We start from the raw sequence: 13,694 nt of genomic DNA, 5'->3' as shown, positions 1-13,694 counted from the left end.
CAGACTTTCCATTTAAATAAAATATTTGTTGACCCATTTTTAACCCATTATACCTGCATAGGCATGTTTTATGCAGATATTATGTATCCGCATATGTGACAGTTCCTTCATTTGTGTTTGGAAAAAATCTTATATTGTACCATATTATGCCAAATAAATATTTGTATGAGGGTCTAGTGTTGAAATAATTTGATGATTATATATACAAAAAGAGATGATTCAAAGCATAGAAGTAACCAGAATCAGTCCTTCCAAGGTTGTACATCGGAATTTCATCATGAACCAAGCATTTATAACCATGCAGGAGATCTAATTATTCCTCAAAGCAAATTTGTTATTAAAATATCTGTGGAGCATATGCATTCATTCTAGTCAGTCTTGAAAATGTATATATGCTTGATGAAAACATGAAAAATAATGTCAAAAACATGAATAGATCTATCATTCCTGCTTTGCAAATGTTTGAAAGCCACCTCTATAAATCTCTACTGGTATATCAAGAGAAATATCATATTTGAGGAAGTATGAACGATTCAAAAATGAATTTTTTTTTTTTTCCATCTCAACTAACCAAGATCTCACTTATCACTCTCAAAGAAGCCTACTGATGGTAATGGCCCTAGCTAGAAGTGACGCCTATCATCTAACACTCTTTAAATAACAAGTAATTAATAGAAGATAAAACGAGGCGCCACATGTCACAGTTCTGCTCTCCCTTTGTTCTTTAATCCTACGTACCGCGACGACAAACTTACTGCACAAGGAAGAGGAGCATGAGCATCATATCAAACACCACCAAGAAGAGATGGATCGACACACAGACAGCCGATGATCATCGATCGGTAGATCGGAGAGACCGATCACCGCTCAAAAGGGTCCAGCTGGATCGAGCTGCTTGCAGAGTGCAAGGTAGGTGAGGTAGAGGACGCGGTCCTTGGCCCCGGTGCGGTGGTTCTTGGTGTGCTTGCAGAAGTACTTGAGTTGATCCAGGGTGCAACATCCCAGGGTTTGGCCTAACAGCATGAACAGCCAGTTGATAGATTGTTTCTTGGCCGCCACCACTGGGCGCATGCAGTTGGGCTGCCCGCAGGACCGGCAATCCGGGAACGCCGGGGTCATCCACTCGGCCGGCGCGCGGTCATGCATCCAATGCTTCCTCGCCCGGATGAACGCCGCCACCTCGTTGAACTTGGATACGAGATCGTAGGAGATGACCTGGGAGGCCTCGCAGCGCTTGCACTGTGCCTCGCCGGTGATGTTCGTGATGTTCTGAGAGAGAAGGTGGTTGAGGGAGTGGACGGTGGCGGGGGGGAAGGGCAGGGGGGTTGGCGGCTGCGGCGGCGGCGGCGGAGGGAGCGCACGCGGCGGAGGAGGGGACGGAGATGAAGTCGGGGAGAAGAAGAGGTGGCGGCGGGGGAGGAGGGGGAGGGAAGGAGTGCTGTGGTGGCCCGGGGGAAGGGGGGGAAAGGGGAGGGTGTGGGGTTAGAGGATTAGGGCGGCGGGAGGGAGGAGAGAGGCAGAGGGCAAGAGGATCGTCGTCTTCGAAGGCTTTCGAATCATCAGCATTCTTCCTTTTTCGGTCTCTTTCCCCCATGGTGTTCTGGAAAACAGAAGCAAATAAGAGAGAAAGAAAGATTGGCGTTGGTTTGGAAGAAGGTGGAGAAAGAGAGAGAATACGAAACGATTGCTATTGTTGGAAAAGGAGTCACGAATACAAAGAAAAAAAAGGAAGAGATAGCAGAAAAAAAAGGAAGGGATAGAGACGACGAGGAAAGAGAGAAGGGAGGAAATCTATTTGGAAGTTCAAATAAGCTAGTGCCGTAGGAGACACTTGGTAAGGGAGGGGATATTTATTTTGAAGTTCGAAATCTGAAAGGATATCTTAAATTCAGAAGCTAACCAACTAAAGGAGGAGAGATAAATATGGCTTTTGATTTTATGTTTAATAGAAGACCAGAGGGCGGTTTGCTTGGGATTCTACCAACAAACTAGCGCCGTGCTCTCTTAGAGTTTGTCTTTGACTAGCTGTGCTTTGTATTGATAAATCGAGCTAGTTTATATGGTGACGTAAACTATCTTAACGTGGATCTGTTCAAATTAAAGTTGTTTCTCGACTGTTTTGCTTTAAAGAAAAAAGAAAATCTTATCTTAGGCAGACATAATGGATCTCTCTTAGATTGCACACGATTCTTAGATTGGATCTTTGCGATCCGTGATAGCAATTCAGTTGCTTCAAACTCATCGTGAAAGAAGTAGCTGGTAGGAGAAGTTATGCAACTTCTACGAAGGGTCGCACTTGTTTCGGAGTTTATTAATATCTTTGGCTGTCTATTAATTTGCCATGCAAGCACGAGGAGAAATTAATTACTCTTGTTTGTTTATTAGGGAGCTATATCTGCAGTCTTTGGTGTTAATCTCTCTGTCATGTGCACCGTAAGTTTGTACAGGTCCTACGTAGTGGAAAGAGAAATACACTTGGTCCTACAGGGTTGGAGCGTGTTGTTCTTAGCCAACTCTTGGGCTCAGAATTCAAATAAAGTTCGGCTTGACCAATTAGCGAGTGGGCCAAGCTACGACTAGACTTCGCTTGCTTGAGTTATCTTCATTAATCTCACAATATAAATATATAAATAATTTACATATAATATATATTAAATCATATTTTTAATATTTTTATTTATCATATATATATATATATTAATTATTATATATTATAACTTATATAATTTGAACTCTTGAGTTAAGGTACACTCTGTATAATCATCTTGAAATGAAAAATGATAATTTTGAAAGACATTAAGTTATTACAGAATCTCTTAAATGAGTTGTTTACAAAAATAAGATGTGTTCGAGCCTTTACAAAATGAGCTAAACTTGAGCCAAGCGCGCCATGCTTGATCTCAGTTAGTAGAGACTTTATTTCTACTATGCATCTAATATATAATGAACCACCGTTGCTAGCATGAAAGGAAAGGCAATTGACAAGGACTACATAATATATTGTACAAGTCAGATCTGATCTATGCTTTTATTGGATGACCCATAAGTAGGCATGAAAAAGCCTAAATCACCATTGTGGCATAGTAAATATTGTACATTTCTAAGTGTCGCCTCCAATTTCAGGAGTAGTGATTACAAGATTCGGGTGTTCGGAAGAAAATTACATGGATCGCATGGTGCGAGCCAAACATGCTTTCTTCTTAATTAATTCTGTCTTGCCTCTGATTTGCATAGGACCTGTCCGGTATAGCACCACTATGAGATACAAAAAAATATAGGACAATGGTTAATGCTCCCACTATCCTGCTGCCAACTGCGTTTGTGTGGAGTTTACTAAATAATTTTGGCACTAACCTATACTTAGAGATAAAAAAGTATCTTGTGGAATTGAGGATTCCACATGCTATAGCAGTGCGTTCAAGAGTCCTTGTAGAATTTCGATGGACAACCACGCATTAGGTTTTTAAAATACAAACTGAATGTAAAAAGTTATGAAGATTTTTTTTTGATGGAAATTGGAGGAAATGAGAAACTTCCCTCTATTTATTTATGGAGAATGTACTAATAATTACAAAGGATGTGGAGAAGGATGATAGAGCAAAAGTGTGAGGACCCGTGCGGGCGTGTGTTTCGTCCCACATCGGTTATTCGCTGGGTAGATCTTGGGTATTTATACAGGATCAAGGAACCCAAATAGTAACTTCCGGCTAGCCATTTGGGTGAGATCCTGGGTTGTTGCAAATGGTATCAGAGCGGACCCGACCCATAATCTATGTGGACTAGGGGACACTGCAGCACGGATCCATTGGGGCTAACCATGAGCCGATCGTGGTGTTTGTGATTAGATTTGAATGGATTTGTATCCTTAGCCTGACGAGGACGTCAGGGCTTGAACGGGGGGAGTATGTGAGGACCCGTGCGGGCATGTGTTTAGTCCCACATCGGTTATTCGTTGAGTAGATCTTGGGTATTTATACAAGATCAAGAAATCCAAATAGTAACTTCCGGCTAGCCATTTTGGGTGAGGTCCTGGGTTGTTGCAGTAAGTTTGTACAAGTCCTACGTAGTGGAAAGAGAAATACACTTGGTTCTACAGGGTTGGAGAGAGTTGTTCTTAGCCAACTCTTGGGCTCAGAATTCAAATCAAGTTCGGCTTGACCAATTAGCAAGTGGGCCAAGCTACGACTAGACTTCGCTTGCTTGAGTTATCTTCATTAATCTCACAATATAAATATATAAATAATTTACATATAATATATATTAAATCATATATTTAATATTTTTATTTATTATATATATAATTATTATTATATATTATAACTTATATATATAATTTGAACTCTTGAATTAAGGTATAGTCCGTATAATAATCTTGAAATGAAAAATGATAATGTTGAAAGACATTAAGTTCTTACAGGATCTCTTAAGTGAGTTGTTTACAAAAATAAGATGTGTTCGAGCTTTTACAAAATGAACTGAACTTGAGCCAAGCGCACCATGCTTGATCTCAGTTGGTAGAGACTTTATAATATGACAATTGTGAGTCACAGGCAATGGCAACTATAGCAAGGGTTGGGAGAGAAGTTTGCAGCGAGAAGAGCATCGCCTGGCTTTATGTCATAATGTAATATATCCTTTGCTTCCACCCTTCATGCAAGTACCTAATTCCCTTAGCAGTCCCAATTGCTATTTTCATTGAACAAGTATTAGTCGAGTGATCCATTCTCCATGTATTCATGCACCAGAGCTTTGACTGTTGTTTCAAAGCAAAATCCATAGAGCCTGACCAGGTTGATGTGGTAAATTGTAGAGCTTTATGGAATCGAAAAGCTCAATCTAGATTTCCATAAAGATCTAATTTTGAATTATAGAGACTTTTCGATTTTAGTTGCTAAATCATCTTAAATTGTAAAAGAAATCCATAGTAGAATTCTTAGTCATGAATGGAAAGAGAGCTAAAGAGTAGTCTTTGCTGTACATACACGGAAAGTCTAGTTAACCATGAAGGACAGGATAATTTTGGCTTTTTGGTATGTGTGCAATATAAAATCTCTTTTTCTAAAGTAATTATATTTATGCAAAACTAGTTCCTATATAGGAATTAGTATTTAACTGTAAGTAAATCATTGTACTTTAGAAATTTGTCAATTATTGATTGTTTCAATTAATCAACATTAAGGGTATGTTTGGCCATTCCTCTAGGAATATCCGGCAAGAATTGGGACTATTGACCGGTTTACAGTCTAACTATCAGGACCATATCTGCACCATGCTAGAAAGAAGAACATGAACATCTTTTTTTTTCCTCCTATAGGATTCGGGCTGGAGGGTGTGTTAGATTGACATGGGTTATTATGCACAAATGGGCTTCCTAATCCAGCAATGAATATAGCAGAAACATGCCCTAAATGATTGAATTGGTTGCACTATATCCTATGAGTCATGAGAATCATGATTTACCTTAATATGCAAGTTATATATATCAAAAACTTCATTTTTTTTAATGATTGTTATATAAGTGGGAATGATGGTTTTAATCGACCAGTACTATGTACTCGAATATATCATTACTATGTTTCTATTATATAGTTTTACAAAACAATGCAAGACATTGATGTGATATTTACTAGTTTTAATTTCGCAGGACCATATTCTATGTTGAATAGAAGTGTAAGGGACTAGTTACTAATTATAATTGGGCTTATAGAGCACTTAAATTATCTTATATAAACTATGATGCACAATACTTCTAAAGAAAACCCAACAAAAATTACAAGGAACTAATATGGACTCGTGTATGTGCACACATAGACTTTCCATTTAAATAAAATATTTGCTGATCCATTTTTAACCTGTTATACCTGCACATACGCAGATATCATGTATCCACATTTATCACAGTTCCTTCATTTGTGTTAGGAGAAAATCTTATATTGTACCATATTACGCCAAATAAATATTTGTATCAGGATCCAATGTTGAAATAACTTGATGATTATATATACAAAAAGAGAAGATTTAAAGCATAGAAGTAACCAGAATCAGTCGTTCCAAGGTTGTACATCGAAATTTCATCATGAACCAAGCATTTGAAACCATGCAGGAGATCTAATTATTACTCAAAGCAAATTTTTTATTATAATTTCTGTCGAGCATATGCATTCATTCTAGTCAGTCTTGAAAATATATATATGGACAATGAGAACATGAAAAATAATGTCGAAAACATGAATAGATCTATAATTCTTACGTTGCAAATGTTTGACAGTCACATCTATAAGTGTCTACTAATATATCAAGAGAGATATCATATTTGAAAAAGTATGAACGATTCAAAATTGTCTTCCATCTCAACTAACCAAGATCTCACTTATCACATTGTAATAACCCCAAAAAAAATTTTTTTTTATAAAAAAGGGATAGAATAGTCCTTTAAAATTGATATAAGGGGTAAAATTGGAAGGAATCAAAAGTTAATGGCATAATAGTAGATGTGTTGAAGTGTTAGGGGCAAAATGGGAAGGAATCAAAAGATAATGGCATAATTGCAGATATATCGAAGTGGCAAGGGCAAAATGGGGATTTGGTTTTGTTTGATGTGACTTAATTGGTGGGTTGAGTGTGCTGTCGGTGGAATGAAACCGAGAAGGAGGGGAGGGGGTCTCAGGCGGTAGAAACACAGAGAAGGAAAAGGAGAGAAGAAGAGGAGGAAAAGGAGAGAAAAAAGAGAAGAAAAAGAAGAAAAAGAAGAAGAAGAAAAAGAGAAGAAAAGAGAGAAGAAGAGAAGAAGAGGGAGAGTCCAAAAGAAGAAAAAGAAGAGAAGGGAAGGGGGGATCCCGGTTGTGTGCCGGCGGAAACAAAAAAGGAAAGTGTCGGTTTCCTTTTCCTCTACGCAAGGACCCAAGTTTCACAAGAAGAAAAAGGTAAATACCTGTCCCTACCTAGTATTCTAAAGAATTTATGCTATAGAAAAGATAGATGATAGTTGTAAAGGGTGTTAAAAGAGAAAGAATCGGATTTAGACAAATTTTTCCGGCACTACGGAAAAATCGTGTCAAAGTTCCAACTTCGGCGAATTATTTAGAGGGACAAACGACCTCTGATAGCAATGCATGTTACCTCTTTAGAATCCCCTATGAGTGTAGAATGTTAGGTAAAAATTTCATCAAATTTGGAGTCCTGAAAGTGGATCAAACCCGGGATGAAGTAACCGGCTGTCGGTCCGGATTACTGTTCATCCGGGTGGAAAATAGGGGATTTCATGCTATAATAGGGTATTAAGCCTAGATCAAGCTAAAAGGGACCTTGTACTCGTGCAAGGGAGTCCCTAATACACATAAATGATGAGTTAATTAATAGAAAAAGAAAAAGAGAAAGAAAAGAAAAGATTTAGGGAACGGGGGAGTTGAATCAATTAAAGTTCCCTATATTATAATTGGCACGTAGATTATAGCCCTCGATACAAAACTAAATGTATTGTAAATGCATGTCACAGTTGGGCAAGAAGCTAGGGAACAAGAGGAAGAAGTCCCCTGCTGCCTACTGTAAAATTCTAGAGGCGTATCAAGGCCGTGCCGGATTGGCAGGTGAGTGGGAGTCATGTACTTTGCACCATGAGCTTCCTTAATTCATTTTCATGAATGTCGCCAAGTGTGAATTGATTCCACTTGAGCATATTGATTGATATTGTAGTAGATTCCTCTATAATCTTGATTCTCCATGCTTGATTATTCTGTACATGCATTTGAGGAAACATTGAGAAGAATTACGAGAGGTTTATGAGAAATTAAATTGGATCTGAATTGTGAAATGACTTCTTTTGTAAATTAATTTCATTTCCTCTATTTCAAAGACTTATGAGTGGTAGCCTTGATTATACTCTTTATGAGTAATTAAATTGGATCTGAATTGTGAAATGACTTCTTTTGTAAATTGATTTCATTTCCTCTATTTCAAAGACTTGTAAGTGGTAACCTTGATTATACTCTTTATGAGTAATTAAATTGGATCTGAATTGTGAAATGACTTCTTTTGTAAATTGATTTCATTTCCTCTATTTCAAAGACTTGTAAGTGGTATATTGAGTTGCATTGCACACCCTTGACCCCTCACTCTCAAACCTGATGTTAGTTTATGATTGGGTCGGAGTCGAGTGAGTGGTAGTCTTAATTATGCTCCTTTTAGTAGAGTATTGGGAGGGTGCATTATGGCATTCATGCATGGCTTGACAGTATCTGCAGGACACCTATAGTCGATGGGGTTGAACATCGGCCTTTGTGCACATAGTAGCCTTCTGGGTGGACGGAGCCCAGTCCCTTCCTAGGGGGGGACACGGCCCTAGGCGTAGGATTGGCCAGTCCTACGACTTATATTCTGCTTGCCGCCGGGCATAGTAAGACCCCGCGAGGTGCAGTATGGCTTTCCGCGGATGTAGAATTCCCGCGAAGTGCCGTTTAGTATATAGATGTGAGATGGATTTCTGTTCTGGATACTGGCTTGCATTTATATTATCAGTATGGTGTCTTATTCTGCATATGCATGTGATAGTGGGGAGTTGTTGCTGGTTCGCCTGGGGCGTAAAACCCACCTCCCGATAGCTATCTAGCATTTATATTATTGGTATAGTGTCTTATCCTGCATATGTATGTGACAGTAGGGAGTTGTTGCTGGTTCGCCTAGGGCATAAAACCCACCTCCCAATAGCTGTCTTGTTGATGATTCAGCATATTGACACCTGATTTGTATGTTCCAGCATTATGATCTATTGAGCATATTCATGAGTAGTATATATGTTTACTCGATTATTCCATATATGCTTCAGATGAGTTGATTGTGATTGTGGTGATATTGATGATTTACTCCATATTCTTTATGTTGAGTTCATGTTCATCTTGTTATTGATCTTGAGATTTCACCTCGAGCCATGATTATATCTTGTCTCATATGCATAGTACTCTCTACTCCACTCACTGAGTATTTATATACTCACTCTCCAGTTTGGTGTTTTTGATTTCAGGGCAGGTATTGTATAGAGAAGAGCAGGGTTAGAGATTGCCTGCTAGCTGTGCCGCTCCATAGTATAGTATAGTATAATGTAGATAGAGGTTTATACCTTTTGGTGTATTTTCTATTGTATATAGTGCATAGTTACAGTCATAGATCCTGTTGTGGATATGGGTTTGACCATGGATGGATTGGGAAGTAGGTATATATATATATGTGTGCAGATCAGTTGTGTGCCTGTGATAATGTATTGCTATATATTGTCCAGGTTTATTATGTGACAGATTATGTGATTGCTGCTCTGACAGGTAGTGTGTTGTATGTATTGAGATAATCCTGACAGGTCACTATAGGAAAAGTGATCATTTTGTGCATGCATCATGCCAAATTTTTTTTCAAGATTTATTGATAATTGATAGGTAGTAGGGTTCTACGCGGTGGCTGGTGGCCTTATGCCTACCCGCACCCTAGGACCGTCGCGGCGGCCCGCCGGGAACGGGGCGGGGGTCGTGACACACATTCAAAGAAGCTTCATTTCCACTTATGGTAACGGCACTAGAAGCGGCACCAATCATCTAATACTCTTCATAACAAGTAATTAATAGTAGTAGTATAGTTTCATAAGTAACTCCAAAAGAGCGAAAGGAAGCAGAAGATACAACGAGGTGCAACATGTCACGTTCTACTCTCCCTTTGTTCTCTAATCCTACATATATACCACTTACTGCACAAAGAAGAGAAGAGCATTAGCATCATATCAACACCACCAAGAAGAGATGGATCGGCTAACAGACAGCCAATGATCATTGATGGGTGGATCGGAGAGACCGATCACCGATCAAAGGGTCCAGCTGGATCGAGCTGCTTGCAGAGTCCAAGGTAGGTTAGGTAGAGGACGCGGTCCTTGGCCCCGGTGCAATGGTTCTTGGTGTGCTTGCAGAAGTACTAATCTTGCACTTAAAACTTTCATATCCATGTATCACCTAGAGTTATATGCCTTTCTTCTACAGTTTTCTAGCATTCATTTATGGAATGTCACAAATTTCTTATTCTCTCTTATTCACTTTTATGTACGATAGTCCAATTGTGCCGATTCCTCGGACAGATGTACTTCTAAAAGCAGAAAATGCAACTTTGAAGCTGGGGGATGCATTCTAAGGCTAGCAGGGCTTTATATATCCTTACATAATGCTATAGGCTAAGGTTCGTCGGGTCGGTGCATATAGCCCAATACCATATTGGTGCCAAGCCAATACTTGGTATGGGGGGTTTACTAAGTGCAACACACTGAGCTAACTTGTATTGACATTATACCAACATGGTACCGATAGGGTATTGAAACTGGTATTGCGAACCTTGGTTATTGGCTATATTACGAGCCAAGAATGCATGCATGCGAACACGAAAGCAAGCACATACGCAAGCAATCAAGAAAGCAAGCACCATTTGGCATTATTTTCATAGCCAATGACACGAAGCAGATAGAGGTGCTCATGTTTATTGGTTAAAGAAAGGATCCGTTGATGCTTGTCAGGATCATATACTAAATCTTATTCATTATGAGGTTACAGCCTTCTTGGTATCAGTAGTTTTATAAATCAATGTTTTGTTGATGATTATGATGTAATATCTGAAACAGTGCTGGTTATTTCTAATGTTGATGTTGTTTTATTTGTTTTATGATACTTCCATATATCATATACTAAATCTTTTTTAATTACTGTGAGGTCACAACCTTCTTTGTTACAGCGGTTCTGCAAATTATAGTATTGTTCTGATGATTATGATATGGTATCTGAAATAATGCCGGTTATTTATGCTTTTTATTTTTTAATCATTTGCGTTCTGCAAATTATAGTATTGTTCTGATGATTATGATATGGTATCTGAAATAATGCCGGTTATTTATGCTTTTTATTTTTTAATCATTTGTACAATATTGCTATAGATTAAATAGGGACACACTGGCACATTTTCCACAAAGTAGAACAAAAATCAATGCATAAAGAAGTTGTTTTCTTGCATGGTTCTTTTAATATTTTTTCTGTAATTTCCTGTTACGTTATGACAGTAAGTTTTCTTAATTTAAAATATGAACAGTTTAAGCATGTTCCGTATTTCAGGATTGGGATTATAGGATTTATTCGTGCTTGATAGTTTAAATTCTTTTCTTGTTTATTTTGAACTTTGAAATCAAATCTAGCATTCATATATTCAGTTTCTCTGTCCCCATGACCAAGTGTAGGGATCTTTTTTTAACAGGATGCTGCTTCCCTCTTTTTTTAGCATTCATATATGTATCTGTTCCCTGCCAAATGGATTATTGTAGTTATTATAATGGTCGCATATTGCTGGTTTGTTCATCATCCACTCGTTTCCTCTCTGCAGGCAAGAAATAATAGATTTTGTGAACCAAAGTGGAAAATTTAGCAAGAAGTTCCAGGGTTTTACGGTCAAGTACCTACTTTTTTTTATTTCATTTCCCTGTAAAAGTTGCAATCCTCTTTCTGCAGGCCTTTCAATTGAAATGGATATTTCAATTTCCAGGCACTGATGGTCCTTTAGGGAAGAGGAAGGATAACTCCAGAATTTTGAGGCAAACAGACTGAGGTGGTTCTTTTGCTGTTTCATTCCAAGTGTCCGAGTAAATGTCATTGAATGGATTTGCTAAAGTATTCCTCTTTAGGGCTACTTCTAATATTATCTTGAAGTTTTCCACAAGTCCACATCTTACCACACAACGTTCATGTTACTTTAGATCTTTGCCCTTTTTTGACAACCTTCTACATAAATTGAAGCACCCCTCTTTAGTGGAGTATAGGCAAACAAAACATATTTGAGATCAAAAAACAATGTTTCAAATTATTTGTGCCCCTATCAACCTGCACCAAAAAGACTTTCCAACAAGCAGCATCCCCTTACAAATACTTGACAAGAATCACATAATAATTTCAAACTCTTCTTTGGTGTAATTTATTTATTTAAAAATCTCTTAGTTCTAAAGCTGGAACATGCAAGAAAACTTTCCTATATTGACACATACAAGGACATGAAAGTGACAAATGTCCAGTTTAAATAAGGAAATTCTGGGTTTATCAGTTCCACTTTTCGATATTCAACTCACGATAAGTGGAAGAAACTATATCACAGTTCTTGTTCTTGCTATATTTGTCTCTCTATGTGGCAAAAATCAAAGAGTTATACTCAGCATGCTTACATATCAATCTACTTGGGCCAGACTAAGGAGGAGGAGGAGGAGGAGGAGGAGGAGGAGGAGATCAATAAAGAGACTAACAGAAATTTGCCGCACTCAATAGCCGCAGAGTTCCATCAAAAATAAAAGAGGAAGGGAGGAGAAGGAAGCAGGAGATCGATAAAAAGAGACCAGATAGAAACTTGCTGCAATCAATACCACTGTTGTGACTAGAAATATCTTTTGAAAAAAAGAGAATCGATGGAGAAACAAAGTAGACAGGAAAGGGGAAAGATAAGAAAAGGAATCAAACAAGAAAAAAGTACAGAGAAAAAGGATGAAGATAGGCTAGTTATTCTTCATAGTGGAAAGATGAGAAGAGAAGCAGATCGAAGATTGACAGAAAAGAATAAGGGAAGAAGGAAAATGGATACTGGGTGTTTTGATTGGGTTTATGTCTAGCTAATTTGAAAGACAGAGTAAACACAAGCTAGTGTTCAAAAATAATGACACAACACAGCTTTATCTTGAAATCATAGATATAAGTGCTGGTCAGTTCAGCACGCAATGGCACGACATGGCATGAGAAGCATGAGTACAAAAGAGATGTAACAAGATTAAGAAGGTTTGACAAACAGAAAAATTCAACCTGAGGTTCTGTAAACTTGATTCCAGGGCTGGCAGCAAGACCAGCCAAGTCATGCTCCATGTATTCGAACACCAGATACAAACTACAAGACATCCTGGAGGTCACTAAACCCTCCAATTTCACTACATTGGGGTGATCCAACCGTCGCAGTATGATGATCTCTCTGGCCATAAATTTCAAGCTCTCCGGCTCCAATATAAGGCAGAAAATAGTTCATCCCATGAATGCAAAAAACGAATGGCGGATCTTCAGATTTTGGATTACCCCAGCATGCGGTTTGCAGCAGCCAATGCTTAGATTTTAATGGATGTTCCAATCCAGATATCTAAGTAGTTGCATTCAAGATTTTGTGTTTCAACTCTATCGACAAGTAAAATCTAACCCTGAATAATTGTTCTGTCTTTAGGTATGCCAAAAGAAGAAAAGAAAAGAAAAGGAAAAACAGCAGCACTAAATGTCATCTATTTTTGCTTCCAGGTTCTAAAGCTAATTCTAACTAAAGTTGTTGCTATATCCATCAATATGTAACGTTACAAAATTCAGCAGTCAAATGACTTCCATTATTGCCACAAACCTAAAAGTTTCCTCATGGTGAGGTTTAATGTCTCGAATCGGACGTTCAATTTACCATAAAAGTTCACACTATTCTTCCACTGATCCCCCAAACTGGCTTAAAAAACACACACACACAACAAGAAAGAATCTAATTAGCTAAAAAACCAATGAAACAATTACTGATCTTCCCCAGCCCCCTAACATCTGAGAAATTCACCAAAAAAACACGGATGATCTATTCTTCTCCATTTTTCCCACATGAAAAAAAATAAACTAAATCCTGGAAGCGATAAA

Source organism: Phoenix dactylifera, unplaced genomic scaffold (assembly GCF_009389715.1).
Source record: "Phoenix dactylifera cultivar Barhee BC4 unplaced genomic scaffold, palm_55x_up_171113_PBpolish2nd_filt_p 000885F, whole genome shotgun sequence".
Lineage (NCBI taxonomy): Eukaryota > Viridiplantae > Streptophyta > Magnoliopsida > Arecales > Arecaceae > Phoenix > Phoenix dactylifera.
Note: the sequence above shows the minus strand (reverse complement) of the source record.